The sequence below is a fragment of the Tympanuchus pallidicinctus genome, unplaced genomic scaffold, assembly GCF_026119805.1.
Source record: "Tympanuchus pallidicinctus isolate F22 unplaced genomic scaffold, pur_lepc_1.0 scaffold6, whole genome shotgun sequence".
Classification (NCBI taxonomy): Eukaryota; Metazoa; Chordata; class Aves; order Galliformes; family Phasianidae; genus Tympanuchus; species Tympanuchus pallidicinctus.
The window spans coordinates 12,437,821-12,456,184 of record NW_026294780.1 but is presented as its reverse complement, the minus strand read 5'-3'; the positions used below and the strand labels follow the sequence as shown (position 1 = coordinate 12,456,184).

Sequence of the window (18,364 nt, the reverse complement as noted above, 5' to 3'; positions counted from 1 at the left end):
ATGTTCAAGACCTGCCTGGATGCCTACCTGTGCAACCTGGTGTAGGGAGCCTGCTTTGGCAGGAGGTCCCTTGCAACCCCTACAATTCTGTGATTCTGTGTTATTATAAAGATGATAAATTAACATTTTAAAATTGCTGAGAATTCTAGGAAGTATTCAGGAGCCTTGCAAATACATGGCTTAAGTCGTATAAGTAAGACTAGAAGTAAAGTAAGACTATTATAAAGTAAGACTATTATATTACATTAAGTAGCTGTCAAGCCTGTGGTGGAAGTTCTTCCGTGGGTTTAGTTTTGACTGTTGTTTACAATGTTATTGTTTTAATTACTTATTGTGACCCACTGACTTCAAAGCAGTTAAGAAAAAATGACTCGTATGCAAAGATAGTTGATGTCAGTAGATAGGTGTAATGCTCAGATTAGGGATAACTATTCCTTATCCGTAGCCTTTGGACAAGTTCTATCCTAAAATTCATATGCATAGATACCACTGGTGGAGACTTAATTCTTCCCTAACCTCATCATAAGCAGATATCTCTGTCAATGAAGATCTTGCCTTACACTGGAGGTATGAAATAGTGTTGAATGCTGTGAGACAGAGAAAAGACATGTTCAGATAACTCCATCTTGTTTGAAAGCTGCAGATTGAATTATTTTATCTATAATAAACAATAATCAGTATTATATCAATGATTTTTTTCTTTTACATTTTTGGATTTTAGAGTGACTGTCTTCTTCCTGCAGTCCATCAAAAGTATTCCCTTAATATTGTTGCTCTCCTGCACACTTCATACTGGCATGACACAAGCTATGATGTACCTGACCTGAGAAGAAGTTATTCAAAGCAAGGGGACGAATAAAATCACAAATATTCATAACAGAAACAACTGTGCTGTTTCAGTGCAGCAGCTGAGAGCTATCAGGGTGGGTAGGATGCAATACACAGCAGGGTTTTAGACAAACATTGCCCGAGGTGGGCATCAAATGAGAAAGATGGGGAAAAGTGACTGATGAATAAAGAGAAGCAAGAGAGGGAGACAAAATGAATCATAGAATCATAGAATCATCAAATGGCCTGGGTTGGCACAAGGCAGGCCAAGAAACAATATATGTTGTGTCAAACTGTGGGTAAATTAGGAAATTAGATGAATCTATGACAGAGAAAGAAACAAAGACTTGTCACTAAGGAAGATATTCACCAGGAAAAAAAAAAAAAGAAGAAGAAAAAAAAGAAAAAAAAGAAAAAAAAGAAAGAAAACACAAAAAACTAGTTTAATAACAGCCTACAAATTCCATCTGAGATCATTCTTTCTATATTTCAGAAGTGGAAATTGGACAAGTAGAATCAGTTTCACCTAAATGCATGTGTCCAAGTAAGGTCTTTTTCTGGAGGGCCTCAAAAACCTTTAATCTCTCAGCTGAAAATGCAACTAACTGAAGCACCTCTGTCAGATGACTTTTTCACCAGGGAGCTATGTTTATTTATCTATATTAGGCACCTATATAAGATCCCTAAATTAAATGGACAAATCTCATACAGTGGCACTAAGGAAAATGAACAGCATCATGCTGATACTGTCATAAAAATAAAAGAAACCACAGGATATTCTTGTAGTAACAAAGCTGTGAAATACTGGAGGGTTGAACTTTTCTTTGATCTTCTCATACTTCATCAGAAAAGCCCTTCTGGAACAGCAAAGCAGAACAAGGACAGGCAGAACTCTGCCTTGCTCCTCTGCTCCCTACTCCTTCCCTTCCTGCAGTTTTGGTGACTGAAATCAGCTGGGAAGGGAAATCAGATGAGAAGATGTCTAACATCTCTTTTCTACTCCTTTCCCACAAGAGTAAGAAACAGAACTGTTACCCTGTCTGGATGGGTTTATCTTCTTACTGCAAGATTTCAACGCTGAATAACAAAATGAATTTCACTCTACTTGGAAGCACTAACGGAGGTACAACTAATTTAATGCTGGAATACCACAGAATTGGAAACCAGAATCTTAGATTTGCAAAAATATCAGATTGCTTTGGAAAGGAAAAAGTAAGTCAGGCCAGATCACTCCAAATAAGTGCAGGAAAGATTGAGACATGCAAAAAGATTGGGGTTGATATGACAAAATATGGTACCTTCAGAGCAACCTGGGCCTGAGATCATTAAGCTTTTTACTCTGAAGTGGCAGAACAGAAGCATGCCTCTAATCTGCATGGTACAGAATGAATACAGTCACTATTGTACTGAATTTATTTGCTAATTAATGTTATCTGTCTCTTTTGTTCTCCATCTGGAGCTTTGCCAGTGGATTAGCAAAACTTCTGCACAACCTCAAGACCCTGACACAAAAAGCAGATCTGTGTTATAACACAGCACGAAGGGGGATGTTGGCTAAGGAACACAAACTTAGGACACAAACTTGGCAATGAAAGTGTGTGAGGACTTTCCCAGCCAACGCATCTTCCAGGACTCTGACACTTGCTGATGAGAACACCTCAGTGCTGAATATGGACCACAGCAGTGTGCGTCTTCCCTTTCAACAGGGACAAACTTGGCTCCATTATCAACTTAAATAACATTTCACAGCCTTGTGACTTCATGGCCACATCACCTGCCTTGAAACAACTGGTCCTAAAGAAAGAAGTGTTCAAGGCCAGGTTGGATGGGGCCATGGGCAGCCTGGTCTAGTATTAAATGGTAGAGGTTGGAGGACCTGCATGCTGCAGGGGGGTTGGAGCTTGATGATTCTTGAGGTCCCTTCCAACGCAAGCCATTCTATGATTCTATGATTCTATAAAGAGCAACAACTTTTGTCCTATCTCACTCCCTGCCACTGGTAAATCTCTGTCAATAAATTCACACCTGCTTGAAGATCACTAGGCAAATAACACACATACCCAGCCATGTTAAAAATATCTTATAAAAATGGAAACACCTGTTCATTAGTAAAACTCTGAACACTTAAAGTCTTGTTAACTCGGTGAATTCTGATAACCAACCCTGGAACTGCTATTGTGCACATGGCTCCCAAACCCTATGTAGAGCGCAACAGAGATGTAATTCTTACAAACAGGAAAGGTAGCAGTTGCCACAGGTTAGGCATTACCAAGCACTGAAGGGCTTGGAGGTGAAGATAGGTCACCAGTGATAGAAATGAAGGGAAAGGGAGTGTCACTGAGGAAACGTGTTTGAAACAGGAATATGTCTATCACAGCAATATTTACATGAATATAGTTGAGAGGCCCTGAAGAAGGAACTCCCTATCACATTGTTCAGTTGATTTTTTTTCTTAGACACAAGTTATTTTTTCATATGAAGGAGAAAAATTTCACCCTTCTGAGAGCTGAGAAAACTTTCCCCATTTATTTCAGAAAAGCAATTTGGAAGATTCAGGAATCATTTCCAACACAGTTGATGTAACTTTTTTTCTGTTTTACCTAATGTATTTTTATTGATTTAAATATAGCATTACCAAAACTAATTTAGGGGAGAAGGATGTAGAACTGTCTATTATAATTAATTTATCTGTCACAATCTATATACCTGCTACAATCTCTATTTCAATATTCTGGTGTATTGCCACTGGCAGATTATTCTCTGAAGATTCTCCTGTATCGACAGCAAAATGCTCTTGTGATTTATTCTATCACTGCTGGAGAGAAAAAAACACATAGACACAATGCCTAGCTGCAGTTTTTGTGGGGACACCATACAGGCTAAAGGCAATGTTAAACAAGCTGGTGCTTTCCAGAAACCTGACCTTGCAACCATTCACCTGCCTTGCTTATGCACCATCAGCAGTGACTGTTCAGGTGCCAATGAGTAGTAACTCCGACAGTCAAACCACTACTAACAGAGGCAAGTCCTGTCTGTGTCCAAGCACTGACCAATTTGACGTGGCTGATGTACCATGGCTTGGAAACAATTACTTGAGGAAATACTCCATTTCTTCTTCCCTGAGAGGTTCTTGTCAGCTGCAGAGATCTAGGTATTATTTCTTTCAATCTATCTGTTGTCATTAAAGCCAGTACCTTGTGCTTGTTTTCTATAAAGCAGAGGGAATGTGCTTCATGTAGCTCATGACTCCAAAAGGGTAGAATGGGAGTGAACTGTATGCTGGGCCCTTCTGCAGTTTATGGTACAAACATGTCTACAATGATATGCTTTCCCATTTTTGGGACTAGAAAGATGCTACTGGTTCAGACAAGCCAGTTCGTGTTTATTTGTATCTTCCTACACAAAGTGTGCTGAGGTCCCAGTTAACCTTGCCAGTGAGTCAGAAGGTTGCTGACCACAGAGGGGCCCATCCTGTCTACATGATTTAGTTGGAACTCATTGTTCGCTGAGGTGAAAGGTCAACTTTTTGGTTTGTTTGGCAAGGTAGGGCAGTGTCACTGCACTCCCAGAAGGATGAATGACCTTGGGTGTTCCTCACGGTGGCTCCTGAGTGCACAATGAACATTTTGGAAAAGCCAGAAAAGGGTTAAGAAGTCTGCAGCATCTTAGAAATGCTGTATATACTTTAATGGTTGATATTGTTTCCTTCTCTTCTTTTCCAGCTGCCTTGTAAGATCTTTACTGGCTGACTAAGTAATGTAGGAAGAGCAGCATATCTACAGTGACAATAAGATAAAAATTATCCTCACATACATTTACTGAGACAGACGAGACATCCTGGAGGGCAGTGCTCTTGGTGGCACTGGTCCCTGCACCACTGTCACTTCAGCAGAATTACACTCTGTACCAGGGTGTGTGAAATCACACTCATCTCCCATGCCACATCTTCTTCTTTTGCCTTAACTCTCAGAGGCAGTTTCTTGCTTTTACAATTTATTCCTTGCTAAAAGGCAAATGACTTCATGGGTTCTCTCTTCAGCTTGTTAATATCACTTGTGTCTCTATGGGTGGAGGACAGATTTACCCCTTCCACTAAGGAAAGGGATTAAGAAACTCAGATATGGCAGAGTAATGGAAAGAGATTAAAAAATTCAAATAATTGTTACATGGGTTACAGCTCAGTTCCTATAGCATATGAAAGTGCTTTGGAGAGAATTTGAGAGGTCAAATACACAATTACTTTTCACCACGTTTCTAGTTTTCCCTTGCTGCTGTAGAAAAGCACAGTAGAGTACTATTTTCCACTTCTACTTCAAGCAATATTGTTTCTCTCATTACAAAACCACTACACAAAAATCTGTGGTATGCCAGGTCTAATTCTGGTCTCTCTTACATTTCTGAAAAGCAATCACCAACTTGAAGTGCAATAACTCCTAGATTTTATGCCACCATGGAATGTGAGGAATGGGAAGAAAGACAGAGTCCACTGTGCTGGAGGAGAAAGTGTTCACCTTTACCTGTTCAGACTCTTTCCTTTTAAACACAATACTGAAGCAAAGAATTATTTTAAAACAGTTTGACGTTATTATACTGCAGTAATCTTCCAAAATCCATGCTAAATCAAATGCTGAGTGTACAGCCTCTCATAGTTCCTTGCAGCTATGTTTTCTATGATTCTCCAACTGCAGTAATTTCCCCATCTTTCTCTAGAGAAATTTCTTTCTGTATTTCCACACCATTGTTTACAATTACTTCAAAGTGTAGTAACATGGAATAAGCATGAAAGTCTGTGCAAAGATCAAAGAGGACCATCTTAATGTTTGTTTTGTGTGCAGTTAAATCTTACAAAAATATAATTCCAAAAAGTCAGTGTTACAGAAAATGTGCCTCCATTGCAAGCCAGCACTCACAAAGCTTGATGCATGGTCTGTGGCAAGGTCAAGGGAAGTATATTGGAGCCCAGAGGCAGTCATACAACAGCAAATAGACATGCATCACCGCAGCTGATACTGCTTTCACACCACCAGCAGTCCAGGAACTGAGCTGGGGTCACAACGACATGCAGTGTAAAGCAGCACGGAATTCGACCCTTCTTGTTCCAACCTGATGCAAGAATCTCCAGAGAGGAAAGCATTTGTAGTGCACAGTACCATGTTTTTGTCGGTCCAGTAAAGCACAAGAAGCATGGTAAATATTTTCAAATGCCAACTACTGGTACTCTATCCACAATTTACATAAATAGAGCAGATGAAGGACTCTAGAAATTGGATGTCTCGTCAGCTGTCTGGCCAGTGGTTGAGCAGACCTCAAAGATCAATACTGCCATCATTTTGCACACAGCATGGATATCGTACCTCTCTCCTGAGCAGTTCAGAGACCTGCAAACACCAGCTAAATCTTTGTAAATCCATGTGAAGCAGGTGTAACCAGTGAAAGAGCATTCTCAATGCAAGCAGGAGAGCTAAGCCCACCAGAATATTTGTTATTTAATTCTTGGTCCCACTACAGATCTCATGATACGCGTCTTCTGAATGCTTCTGCTCCTTGAGCCAAGAGATTGCACGAGAGTATTTGCCCTTTCAGGAGTGAAATGGTATACTTGTATGTTTCTAGAAGGTGGCATTGGGGACCTGAAAACAGGACTCCCATCAAACTTGGAAGCAAAGAAGGAAAGTGGTCATAAGACTATTTTTGTTTTAGATCTTAAAGAAAGGGAAAGAGGCGGTTAATTAATTTGCATACTTGGACTTGGCAGGACTGTATAAGTTGAAGAAAGAGGCCAGAATCTCACAGGAGCGCTCCGATGCAGCTGGCAAGAAATCCCAGACATTCTTACTACCCAAGCCCTGCATGCAAATTGCTTCACTGATCAGTATGTCTGACTTTTTTCTGAAGATGCATACTGATTACGGGATTGGAGCCTGGGCTATATTTATTTTTGTTTTTGTTTTCTTCTTGTCCTGACACTAATATTTCTGTCACTTCATGTGCCATGTCTCCATATAGCTTGCAGAGCTGAAGTGCCTAGAATGTTGTAAGAAATGATTTTAAATACTTTGAGAGAAAACAAAATGGATTTAATGAAGTCAGAGTGACTCAAGATAGCCATGAGTTTTTAGGATAAATTATTAGTCTTCTACAAAAGCTCCAAACAAGATTTATATATAGCTTGCAGAACTCTCAAGGAGTATTGAGGCTAAGGTCTTACAAACCAGTTTAGAAGAAATTATAAATCTAAGTGAGCACATCTGGACATGAACCTTGTCATTTTTTGGAGATCAAAACAGTATTTATTATGAGAGTTATGAAACTTTGGACCCTATTATGTATTAAAGAAACCTATTTACAACCACAGAGTTAAGTCTGAATTATTGGGCTTATTCCATGCACTGCTTTTGCAAGATTTATGCCTTGGTCACTTTACCACTTCTAGAAACTCGCCATTCATAACCACAGCAGACAAAAAAAATTCTCTTCTGTCTTTTTTGTTTGTTTGTTTGTTTGTTTATTTTTAATACATTCAATCAAGATTCAGAACTACAGAGGTGGAAAAATGTTACTTTTGTTTTAGAAAAAGCTTGCACTTACTGAAAGAGATTGTGACCATGTTTAGCTTTAAAAATGACTGAATTTTAAACCAGTTCTACACATCACGTGCTAAGGTCCCTGAGTTGTTTGGACTCAGTGTTTACAGTACTGTTCTTCTACTGTAAATGGCTAGGAATCATTTCCCACGAAAAGCAATTGTTGCATGTCATCTATAACGAAAAGGGTAATATTCATGAAATTATTTTCTTGCAGCCTGTAGAATTAACTCATTTGAATAAAAATAGTTTCAAATTTTGCCATTGAAATTTGAAAAACATTCAGGTCAACAAAAGCTCTGCTCAAAGCTCAAAGCCATTCCCAACTCAGAATTCCCATCTCCTACTATCCAAAGCTACAAGACATCACATCTTTAGAGAATTAACTGATTGTTGATATCTGCATCACATAACCCCTGGACAAACAATCATTACTTGTCTTTACAGACTGAAGGATAGCCAGGATATAGAAAGCCTGGATTATAGCTAATCCAAGCAATTCACTGCTGTTTTGAAATGAATTACAAATGTGAACCTCACACATTCCCCTGGAACAGCACAATAGTTGTTTTTTAAGTTCAGATGCGAGATTTCTGAGAAGAAAAAAAAAAGCCTGTGGGTTTTAATTAGTGCTTATTGCAAGTAAACATTGTCTGAAAGAATTCTCAGTGTTGTAGATTTGTGTCCTCCTCATATCGTACCTTGACTCTACTAAGCTCAAGTATTTTCACTTTGTGGAACTAAATGTATTTCCCATGGTTTTCTTTTGACAGACAGAAAATCCTCTCGCAATAGGGGCAGTTGGATTTTGTAACAGTGAAAATCGGGAGCTCATCAGTGCCTCAAGCAGATTCACAGACCACTTCGCAGGCAACAAGCGACACTGAACATGTCTGAGCTACACTAATATCCACAACCTGAAGATCTCCTTTCAGGTAATTTTATGTCCTTTCTGTTCCCCTAATGAAGGATCTTTGCTATGCTAACACATGGTGTGATTCTGAAGATGGTTCTGTAAGACCTGGGAGGTTCCCTCAGCACGTAAAATCTACAGGCATGTTCTCAGAATTTCTAACTGAAATTAATCATTTCAGCCCCAATCAAAAACTGAAATTGGGTTGGGTGAAATTGTTCAGCTCTGAAAAAAAGAAAAAGTCTGCAAACTATTGTTCTGAGACAGTGAAAAGGTTCATTTGAGAAATTATTTTTTGAAAGAACAAGCATACTCAACTTGTACACAAACAGAGAAGGACTGGTGGGAGATGTGGAGGTCAGGGACTGTCTTGGGCAGAGCAACCTCAAAATGGTAGAGTTCTCTTTTATTGGTGATCCTATGATTCTATGTTTCTACTGCACTCAGAAGCTCAATCATAATTCCAATGACTTGGAGTCTTTCATTTATTTAATGTCTGAAAGCATGAGCTGAAGGCCTCGGTTTTTCCGTGTGAAAGAAGACTCAGTAGGAAAACTGGGCAAGACATTTGCTGTCTGGATGATCTGACGTGCAGATGTGAAGTGTGTTTGAGTGTTAGTAAGCCAAGTGTCTGGTAAATTCCTTGCTTATCAAGTATAATCTTCTAACTTGGAGAAATTATCCATGGTAGAAAATGTTGATTTTGAGCCCTTAGTTAAAAAAGAACAGCTTCTATATTACTAAACTAGGGCGCACAGAGAATTAAATGTTGGAGCAGGGAGAGGTTAGCTTTATGGCTGTTAAATGTGTGTCAGAATTCCATAGGACTGTGAACCAGATCCAACACCAAGCTCTTCATTTTGAAGGCAGTAGAATTTCTATGGTAAAGCCTTTAATATATTCTTCTACGTCTTCTGTTTCTTTCTTTTGTTCTTTGCACGATTTTGTATTTTGCATGATAATAATAAAAATGTCAATATTCAGACAGCTTATTTCATCTAAGTATCATGTTAGATTTATCAGAATGCTACTGGTGTCAATGTCATGATCCCTATCTATCTAAGCCAAATCTGAGCGAGCTTTGGAGACTGTGCAAGTACAGATTACCTCTGGTTTCCTTCTGATTGGTATCGATGACCATGGAGTTCTTCTGACAGTTTTGATAGCTTCAACAAGGATGTAAAAAACACTGTACATTCAAAGCTCTGTTCTTTCTTGGAAATGATCCTAAAGAGTGTACTGGGCAACTGTTTATCTGTCTTCAGAGCTTGATTGTAAGCTTCAGGGCATTCTAGCTTCCTGTGCATTCCTGATCAGTGTGTGCATCAGGATATCAATTGCACCCACTGTGCATGTAAACCTTGAAGTGGGTTCCCCCATATCCTCTTTCCCCATTTTCCCACATTACTTGTTTACCTATGGCCACATTACTGCAAGAAACAAAATTGTCACATGGGAAAATGAAAGGTGACTTAGTAGGTATTCACAATCTCAAAAATAAAATAATAAAAAATTACGAGACTGCTTTCTCTGACAGTGCAAAATGTCATATCTTTGCGACTTCACCTGGCCTGTGGTTTTGATTTGAATCTGGCATAATGCCTCTCATTGTGTGGCTGACTTTTGAAATGACTAATTTATTTACACTGTAACTGTGCCCTGAGCTCTCTGCAATAGAACCAGCAGGGAAGCTGCCCTAGCTCTCATGCCAGAGGAGGGCTGAGAATGGCAGGAGGTCTCTGAGATCAACTCCTCCGTGATTAAAGGGAGGTCTGAAATGAGAACAAAGCTTCCAGCTACTGTTTAAATGGCCAGGTCCCATGCAGAATTGCAGGTAGAACTGAATGGACAAAAAACTCTCACGCTGTCAGCAGAAGGCTTCAGCTGGTGCCCATGAGGCACTGAAAAAGTTTGGCTGTACTGGCAGGAGAGTGCATAAAACCCATTAGCAAAATATGCCCTGTATGGCATCTGCATATGGCCCAGTGTAGTCATCAACACCTTTGCTGCCAGACCTGCTAAGGGAAGTTCAGCAGTGAGAAGGTTAGACTTAAGTGGATTTAAATAGATTGAAATATATAATAGGAGTATTCATTCTTAATGTAGGCATAATCATTTTCAAACAGAAAAAAATGCTCTTGTAATTGTATGAGAGGTGATTCTCTGTGGAGAGAGTGTTTTTGGAAGTGTGGCTCCAATCCTCATCAAACATTTCATGTGCATGTATGTCTACATCAGTAATTCAGACTAATCAAGTTTGAAAGTCTGCTCACTTCCGCATTTACTTTTGCAAGACCATAACCAGCTTTCCCTTGGAAAGAAACGAGAGCCAAATGGAAGTGAGGTAGTTCTCAAGTTGCATTAACTAGGAGAGCCTTGTGCACAAAAGGACCACTCACAAAGCTGTTCCTATGAGGCATCACACAGAGTTTGGCCCTTTTTATGAAACTCATTACTTAACAATACATTATTGTATTTGATTGAGCTGGCACAGACATGCTTGGCAAGGCTGTGCAAAAAGTCTGTGTTGCCACGCCAAATGTTTTTCAACCTGTGTGCGCCTGTGTTCAGGTCTGATAAGGTTATCTGTAGCGCATATGCTCCTTGTTAAAAGGTTACATTCTTATACTGTCCATACAGGCCTGAGAGAGGTTACGTTCAATGCTGAAAAAGTTCATCTGAAAGGGCAAGTCTACCCTAGCCTATGGGTAGATTGAGGGCTCCCTCCACCATTCTGTTTATGTATCTATGATTTGTGCTTCCCTGGCTGCACCATCTTCCCAACTCAGTACGACAGTGGGATGGGGCCTCATTCAGCCTCATCTGCAGTCCATTTGGCATGGCACTTACGGAAGCAGAAATGTCAGTTTGCATATTATGGGGCTTGATTAAGTGATTGAAGTGACTCCCTCACATCTCACATGCAAGCTTTAACCACTGTACAGAAAAGTGGGCTTTGCCTTTCTCAAAGTTGTTTTTGAATGAGCCTGGACCGAATGAAGGCTGTCCATGTGCACTGAGCAAATGCTGAGCATGCCTATTCACCATGACTGGCTACAGTTCAGTCTTAAAGAGAAGGCTGTAGATAGAACAAGGTATTCAACTCAGCAGTCTTTTTTGTCCATATTTTGTATTACTTTGAATATATCAGTCTTATTAAAACAATGCTTTTCTGACATTATTAGAGACTTCAGAATTGCAACTGCCCAGTTTTTGCATCTGGCACTCTAATAGATATTGTGTACCCAAATGCACATTTCTGTCATTAGAATGGGATTCCTTAAAGACATGTGGTGCAAAATGTCAAGTTTGCTAACTTTACATTAGTTTTCCAGTGATCGAAGAGAAATTTCTTCCTTTACTCTAAAAAATGTTCCAGTTTCTAACCAGCTTATTTTCACCTGCCTTTGTCTCCATCAATCTTCCTTCCACCATTTTGTCTTTTCTGTACATATACGTGTAACTGCAGGGTGCGTCCTGGGTCATCCTGCCTCCTCTTCTTCCAGGATCTCTGTTTCTCTTTTCCCTATTATCCATCCCTAAAAGCAATTCCCTTGCTATCTGGAGGATTCCCAAGTCTCTAATCAGAATTCACTCCTCCCATTCTTTCAATGTCTTCCCCAACCATTTCTGACTGTCTCTGTCTTGGCAAAATAAAATCTCTGAATCTATTGTACCAGTTCTTACCAGGAAGGTCTTGTTTGCCCGCCTGAGGACAGGAAAATACGTGTTTTTTTCTTTTTCCTTTTTATTGCTATATCCCACAGAAAACTGTTGTTAAGAAACAACTTGTTGTTTAGGCACAGCTGCTCTTCCTCGGCAGTAATAGGAGTTTTCCTTCCTTGGTTGAGCAAGACTTTTTTCCACTGAAGAACTGGTACAGAACACTTTGCTAAAAATTTCAGATGCAGGTCCTTTGTGAGTTCTTAGCTTCAAAAGCAGGTTGTGGAGAAGAAGGAGTCTCTGAGTTGTATGCTGACCGGATGCGTGGCTCTCAGTGCCAACTCTGATCGCTCTACGTAAGCAGCTATAGCTGTGAGATGCCTTTCTTGACCCTAGGTTTTCTTGGCCTCCCCTTCAATTATTTGACTGAACTCAAATACATCTCTGCCTTTCTTATTTAAACAACTCCAACCTGTTTGCCCAGGGAGACAATTGCTTTGGTTACTTGATCTGCGTCAGTGGCAACAAGCTGCAGAGGAAAGTGGCTGTGTCTGTTCTGCTGCAGTCTCCTGTGATAAACCCGTATGTCTGTCTGGTGTAACCCTACACAGGCCAAAGAGTGCAGGGCAAGGACTCTTCTTATTCTACAGAATTGATGGCATTCAGACTTACAGAGCAGCTTCATATCTCTTCCTCAGATGAGAGCTGGGCCATCAATTCGTATCTCTTGTGATACACATATTTATGCTTGTACATGACTGTAGCAGCAGTTGCTGACCTTTGAGTACCAAGAGACTTAGCAAAAATGCCTTCAGAAGCAGCATTCTCTGCACTCTTCCCCCACTGCCAGATGTGGCTTACAGCCACAATCCAGTCCTTAGATTGCAAATGACTTGGAGTGGGAATTATGCTTCTCTTCTATGTTAAATAAGAGCAACCTACACTGAGCGTGCTCATTAAAAAATCATGTTGTTCAACACTGATCCCTTGGGCTATGGTTAGAGCTCCACAGTATAACTTGCAAGAGACAAGTTGGATTCTCAGGCTAGCCAGGCTCAGGAAAGGAAGAGCAAAACAGCATTTTGGAAGAATAAATGGCATACCTATGGTGGAACAACAAGGCAGCCTTCTATAGAAGATGTTCTTAAATGACATGATTCTTTAAATTAGTCTAGGAAAGATCCTAACAGGTATGCAAGTGTGACTGTTTCTGTCAACCAGAAAGATAAATTATCGACCAGAGTGCATCACAAATCACATTAAAAACAAATTAAACAGTACCTTATGCCACTGCTACAAGGTATATTTTCCAGCTTTCCCTGTCCAGGAAGCCTATCCATCTATAAAGACCGCATGAGTAGGTGGATAAGTGACACAAGAAAGAGAAAAATGACTATGTAGCTAAGCCTATTGTGCATCATATTAACTTCATAAATGGCTCTAATGATTCTGCTATGGGTGAAACACATGAGGGAACTAGCAGAGATAAAAGATGTTAAACCACATAACAATTTAAGGATACTAGGCATAAAACAGAAGCACCAATTGGGCTGAAAGCAGGATGATGTCCTAGGGAAATCACTGAGGTTTTTTTCATCCAAAATATTAGGAACCTTAAGAAAAGAGAACAAGATCCCATCCATAGTTGCTTCTTCAGCTGTTTTGAAAACCCAGCCTTGTCTGGGACTCTTCTTTCATTAGATATGTTTCTGTGGAAGCCTGCTAATCTGGTTTACCCATCTCTATCTGCATGAGAATCTCAGAAAACAACTAAGGCACAAAAGAGGAAGGAGAGAATATGACAACTTTCTGAGGGAGGGGCTGCCAAACCAATTGCAGTAATACCCTCTGTATTCCCCATTGAACAATTTGTGGGTGATATTAGTTAGGAAAGGTTCTCTGCATCACAGTAATGGTGAGAGAGCACAATAGTTTGAGCCTCAATGCTCCACCAGTGTGAACTGAAGAAGGAAAAGAGAAACTTCTCCATTGTTAAGACTACAAGTGTGTTACTCATTGTTGGGATACAAAAGGCTGAAGCTTTAAAAAGCTGGCAGAGACACAGACATCATAGAAAAGCAATGTCTCTGCTGCAGTCAGAGTGCAAGATTAAAAGGATATGTGTGACACAAGGAGATCTGAGGTAATTTAGAGCTGCATTTCTCCGTCTGTGGTCTGCAGAATAACAACAACCTAATATACTCAGAGGTGACCCTCAGAGAGAATCTATTTAAATGACAGAAACAATATAATTTCTCTTTTTTTTTTTTTTTTTTTTTTTTTCTTCCCAGTTCATGCAGGTAAGTATGATGATGAAATAAGGAGAGAAAGCAAGAAGTATTCAGAAATCCCTCAGAGTGACTCCTGGGCTGTACATAAGCTTGGCTGTGGCAGTGCTGCACAAACCAGGCCATGACTGCCTGCGGAGTAAGCAAGATCAGAAGAAACTCAGAAACACTCAGCCCTGCAAACAGTTTAGCAGCTCATGCTTTTAACTTCTGAGAGGTTTTTTTTCCCTCCAAGAAGTTTATTGCATGGGTATGATTGTATATCCATGAACTCTAGATCACATACTGATGATCATCTGTGCTTTTAGCAACCTGTTGCCTTTATGGTACTCCTTTTCTTCATCCCCCTCAGTGAGGCAGACATAAACCTGCTACTTTCATGGGCCCTGAATACATGAAAGAAAAAACTAGCACCTGTTTTATCAGAGGGCAGGTGAAGGAAAAAGTGACCCAAAGTCACAGCGTTTTTCTTTTGCACCAGCACAACTGCGTTAAGGACATAGAGTTTGCCCTAGGGCCTACAGAGGCAGAGCCTCTGCAATGCGCATGAGGGTCTCATTTGCCCCGCAGAAATGTTGTGGCTCAAAAGCTGACTGACTAGCTAAATCACTCTCTTTGCAGTGGAAAACTGGCATTTTACCAACATTGTTGACCTGATGCTTGGGCAGTTTTGACAGCTGGGGCATGTAAACGGTATTGTCCTAAGAAAACAGCCTGTGCAGCATATGCAGTCATGCTCTGTGTCACCGTCAGCTATCTGACTTTGGACCAGCACACAAGAGATCCTGCTTCTGACTCTGAATCCAGAAGGGTAATGGGGCACACATCCCATCTTCCCTCCTGGAAGCCTCAGGCACAGTCTGAAGGACTTCCTTGCTTGTGACTGCGAAGATAAGTGTTCAGACCTAAAAATACCATCAATTTGGCTTGCCATGGTACCATCTGGAGATCGTTTGTAATTACTATAGCTCATGGGTTAGTGCACACCCCTTCCAATAGCTGGAGGAGAACTACCATGAAAATGGCATCTTTATTTATAGCAATGAAAGTGCTACAAATTTATAGCTAGAAAGTGCTTAATTGGTTAAAAAGCTGCAAAATTGCTTTTCTTAATATAGACTTGAGTTAAACAACAAAACTGGAAATAATTATCAGAAATATGTTTTAGAAATGCAATATTTTATTCATCTGGAAGCAAATAAGTTACTTACTAGTGAATGGAAGGAGAGCAGGGCGTAGTCCTTTCCATGGAGTTCTCTTTCACTGGAGTTATTTTATGCCTCAAATGATAAAAGACATTTTGCTGCTGCTCAATAGGAGAAAGCAAGATTGTAGTTCAGAATATGCAGGCACAAGTGAACCAGTTTTTTCCAGCTGAAACTAGGTTGTTGCTATAGCAACATCCAAATGATAGACAGATTTTTTGAATGTGCAGTGGTCTACTGTGATAACAGAGCTTCCAGGATTTCTACCAAATAGCTTCAAACTTACTAGAGTGCAGTAACACCAAATGCCACGTCTCTGAAATAACACAAGCAAACAAAAGACAGCGCAATAACAAAACCATTTTTCACCTACCTTTCAAATGAAACCCCCCACTTAACACGTAGCGTTTATATTCCTAGACAATATCTTCCTGCCAATCCCTTTTCAGTGCAGTGGCATACCAAAAGACAGACCGCATTCCGAGTTTAACACCACCTACAGACCCATTCAGTGCGATGGCATGCAAGTGATGTGCGTACAAGGTGTGAGTGCCTTCAGTCTTTTTTTAGGCTGCATGCTGCCTGCACATTGCTGAGAATCCCGTTGAGTCGGTGAAGTCACACAAGAGCACACCACTCACTTCATCACTATGTTTTGCAGCAGAGAGACCTTGAGGATTAAACGGCTTAGCACGTGGTGGAACAGATATATTCACAAACAGTCCAAAGACAGGCTACCCTGGGCCACTTCCATGAAGAATAAGACATATCTGCCTTGACCATGTCCCCCTTGTAGACAGTGGGCGCATGGTTTTCACTCAAAGCAACTTTCTCCTCTGCTCATTCTTCCTGCTCTGCTCCAAGGGGGGGGAGGGTCCAGGATTTTGGTTTTCCTGGAAGAAATCCCTTCCTGAGCACAGCCGGGATTCATGAGCATTGCAGAGACTGTTTGACTGTTCCTCTTCATCATCCATTAGCTCTCAGTGGGAGTGCTACTGCACTGTCTGCAGTCTGCAGCTTACAAAGGGTGTTTAATGTCCTTTTGTCCCCAGTACCCAATCCCTCAGGAAGCTTTTCTCCCAAGGAAGCTGCTGCCAATTATATTGGTGAAATCTTTCAGTGAACTTAGCTGAATGTGTGCAAAGTCATTTTTGTCCCTACTGGCACATAGCTGTAAATTCAAGACAAGTTTTGACCTGTCAGTGTGTATGAAATTCAGTTTGTACTTAGATTACCCTCTGCGCCCAATTATTATACTGACTTCATCCTCACAAGAGACATGGAACATAGATATGATAGTAGATTTAGAACAGAATCAATAAACAAAAGAGTAACTTAGTTACTCTATTAAATAGAGTCACATACATTTAAATTTTGGTGTGCTTTTTAGTTAACTTACTACTTGAGGTTGCGATGGATATTTTTTCTGATTGTTTATGTAGTTTATATAGCTTTGATAACGTTCTGCAATAGGGCTCAGCTAAATGAAACGATGAACTGCCTTTATGATTCACAAGCCACTCTGGATAATTAATTACTCAGCATTTGTGGCTTGCCATGTGGTCATCAATCGTTCAAAAAAACTCACATTTGTAAACACATCCTTTGCAGCTGGTCTTATGTCAGACTTCAGAGTGACTAGTGGAGATATCAGAGAGCTATAAATGTTTTCCTTTGAAATTTACTGGTTGTACTCCAGTTTATCTCTTGTGGGAAAAATTAAGCAGCAGATGTGGGAGGACAGGAGCACTGAGGAAGACAGGTAAAGTATCTTGAATGGTTCTCAGATTCACTTTCTTTTCCCAATTTTTTGTCGGTATATCTTGGAATCCATTACCCTCCCTCTTCTGACTTTAGTCTGGGAGCAAATGCTCCTTCTGGTGGCTTTGTGAAAAGTCTGAAATACAGATAGGAGAAAAAAAAAATCCTGAAAAAATCAGTTTATTTTTCTTATAAAACCAATAGTTTACTGACTTACAAAACAAATTTTGTTACATCATCTGATCTAAAATTTGTCATGCTGGGGATGAATTTTGCTACATGAGGCAGTTGGACTGCAACTAACTGACTCCAGCACTGCACAGTCTGAGTTCATCACTACTCAGGGCTGCTCGATGTCCTGAAAGAGGCAGATATCACATGAGGAAAAAAAAAAAAGAGTCTGCTCATACAGTTGAGAACCAGATAGACTTGTCTTCATGTTTACTGAGTGATCTTCATTCTAACATTTCCTAACTTTCAAACAATTTCCATTTCAACCTGTACATTTTGTGCAAAGCTAAGGGCAGTCACTATATGTAAGCATGTATGTATATAAATTCAGACAGTGTATGCAGTATCTATTTTTACAGGTGATACAGGAAACTAATCACCCCTCCTATTTAAATTACAGTGTCTGTTGGTTTCCCCCAGTTGCTTTTCTAAAGAGTATATACTGTTGCTCTTAAAATCTGATACTGGCTACAATGACATAGGACAGAACTCTTATCTGCCTTAAATACAGGCTTCAGCTACAGACCTGTTGAAGGACAGATATTCAGAATAAGAAGGACCTCCCTTGTTGACATGGAGCACGCAAACATCTCCACCGTCTGTACTAGGACAGTAACTACTGTTAGGAAGAACGTTGGAGAAACCAGAACAGAGGTGTTTGGCTACAGGTGCATACTCCTGGCTCATGTTGAGTTTTTCGTCTGCCAGGACCTCTAAGTCCTTCTCCTCAGGACTGCTCTCAAGGAGTTCTCCCAGTCCATATTATACCTGGAATTGCCCCAGTCCAAATGAAACACCTTGTTCTTGGCCCTGTTGAACCTCATTAGGTTCTCGTGGGCCCCCTTTTTCAAGGCTGTCCAGGTCTCCCTGAATGATGTCCCTTCCTTCCTG

At 40.3% G+C, this 18,364-nt stretch overlaps 1 long non-coding RNA gene across 1 annotated transcript in view; it reads right to left on the bottom strand.

Annotated features, from left to right (window-relative positions):
- Nucleotides 1–15,611, bottom strand: part of LOC128092188 (uncharacterized) — a 36,734-nt gene extending 21,123 nt beyond the window's left edge. Inside the window, exon 1 of the long non-coding RNA XR_008211675.1 lies at nucleotides 15,488–15,611. This is a non-coding gene — a long non-coding RNA (uncharacterized LOC128092188). The remainder of the gene's footprint in view (nucleotides 1–15,487) is intronic.
- Nucleotides 15,612–18,364: the final 2,753 nt, after the last annotated feature.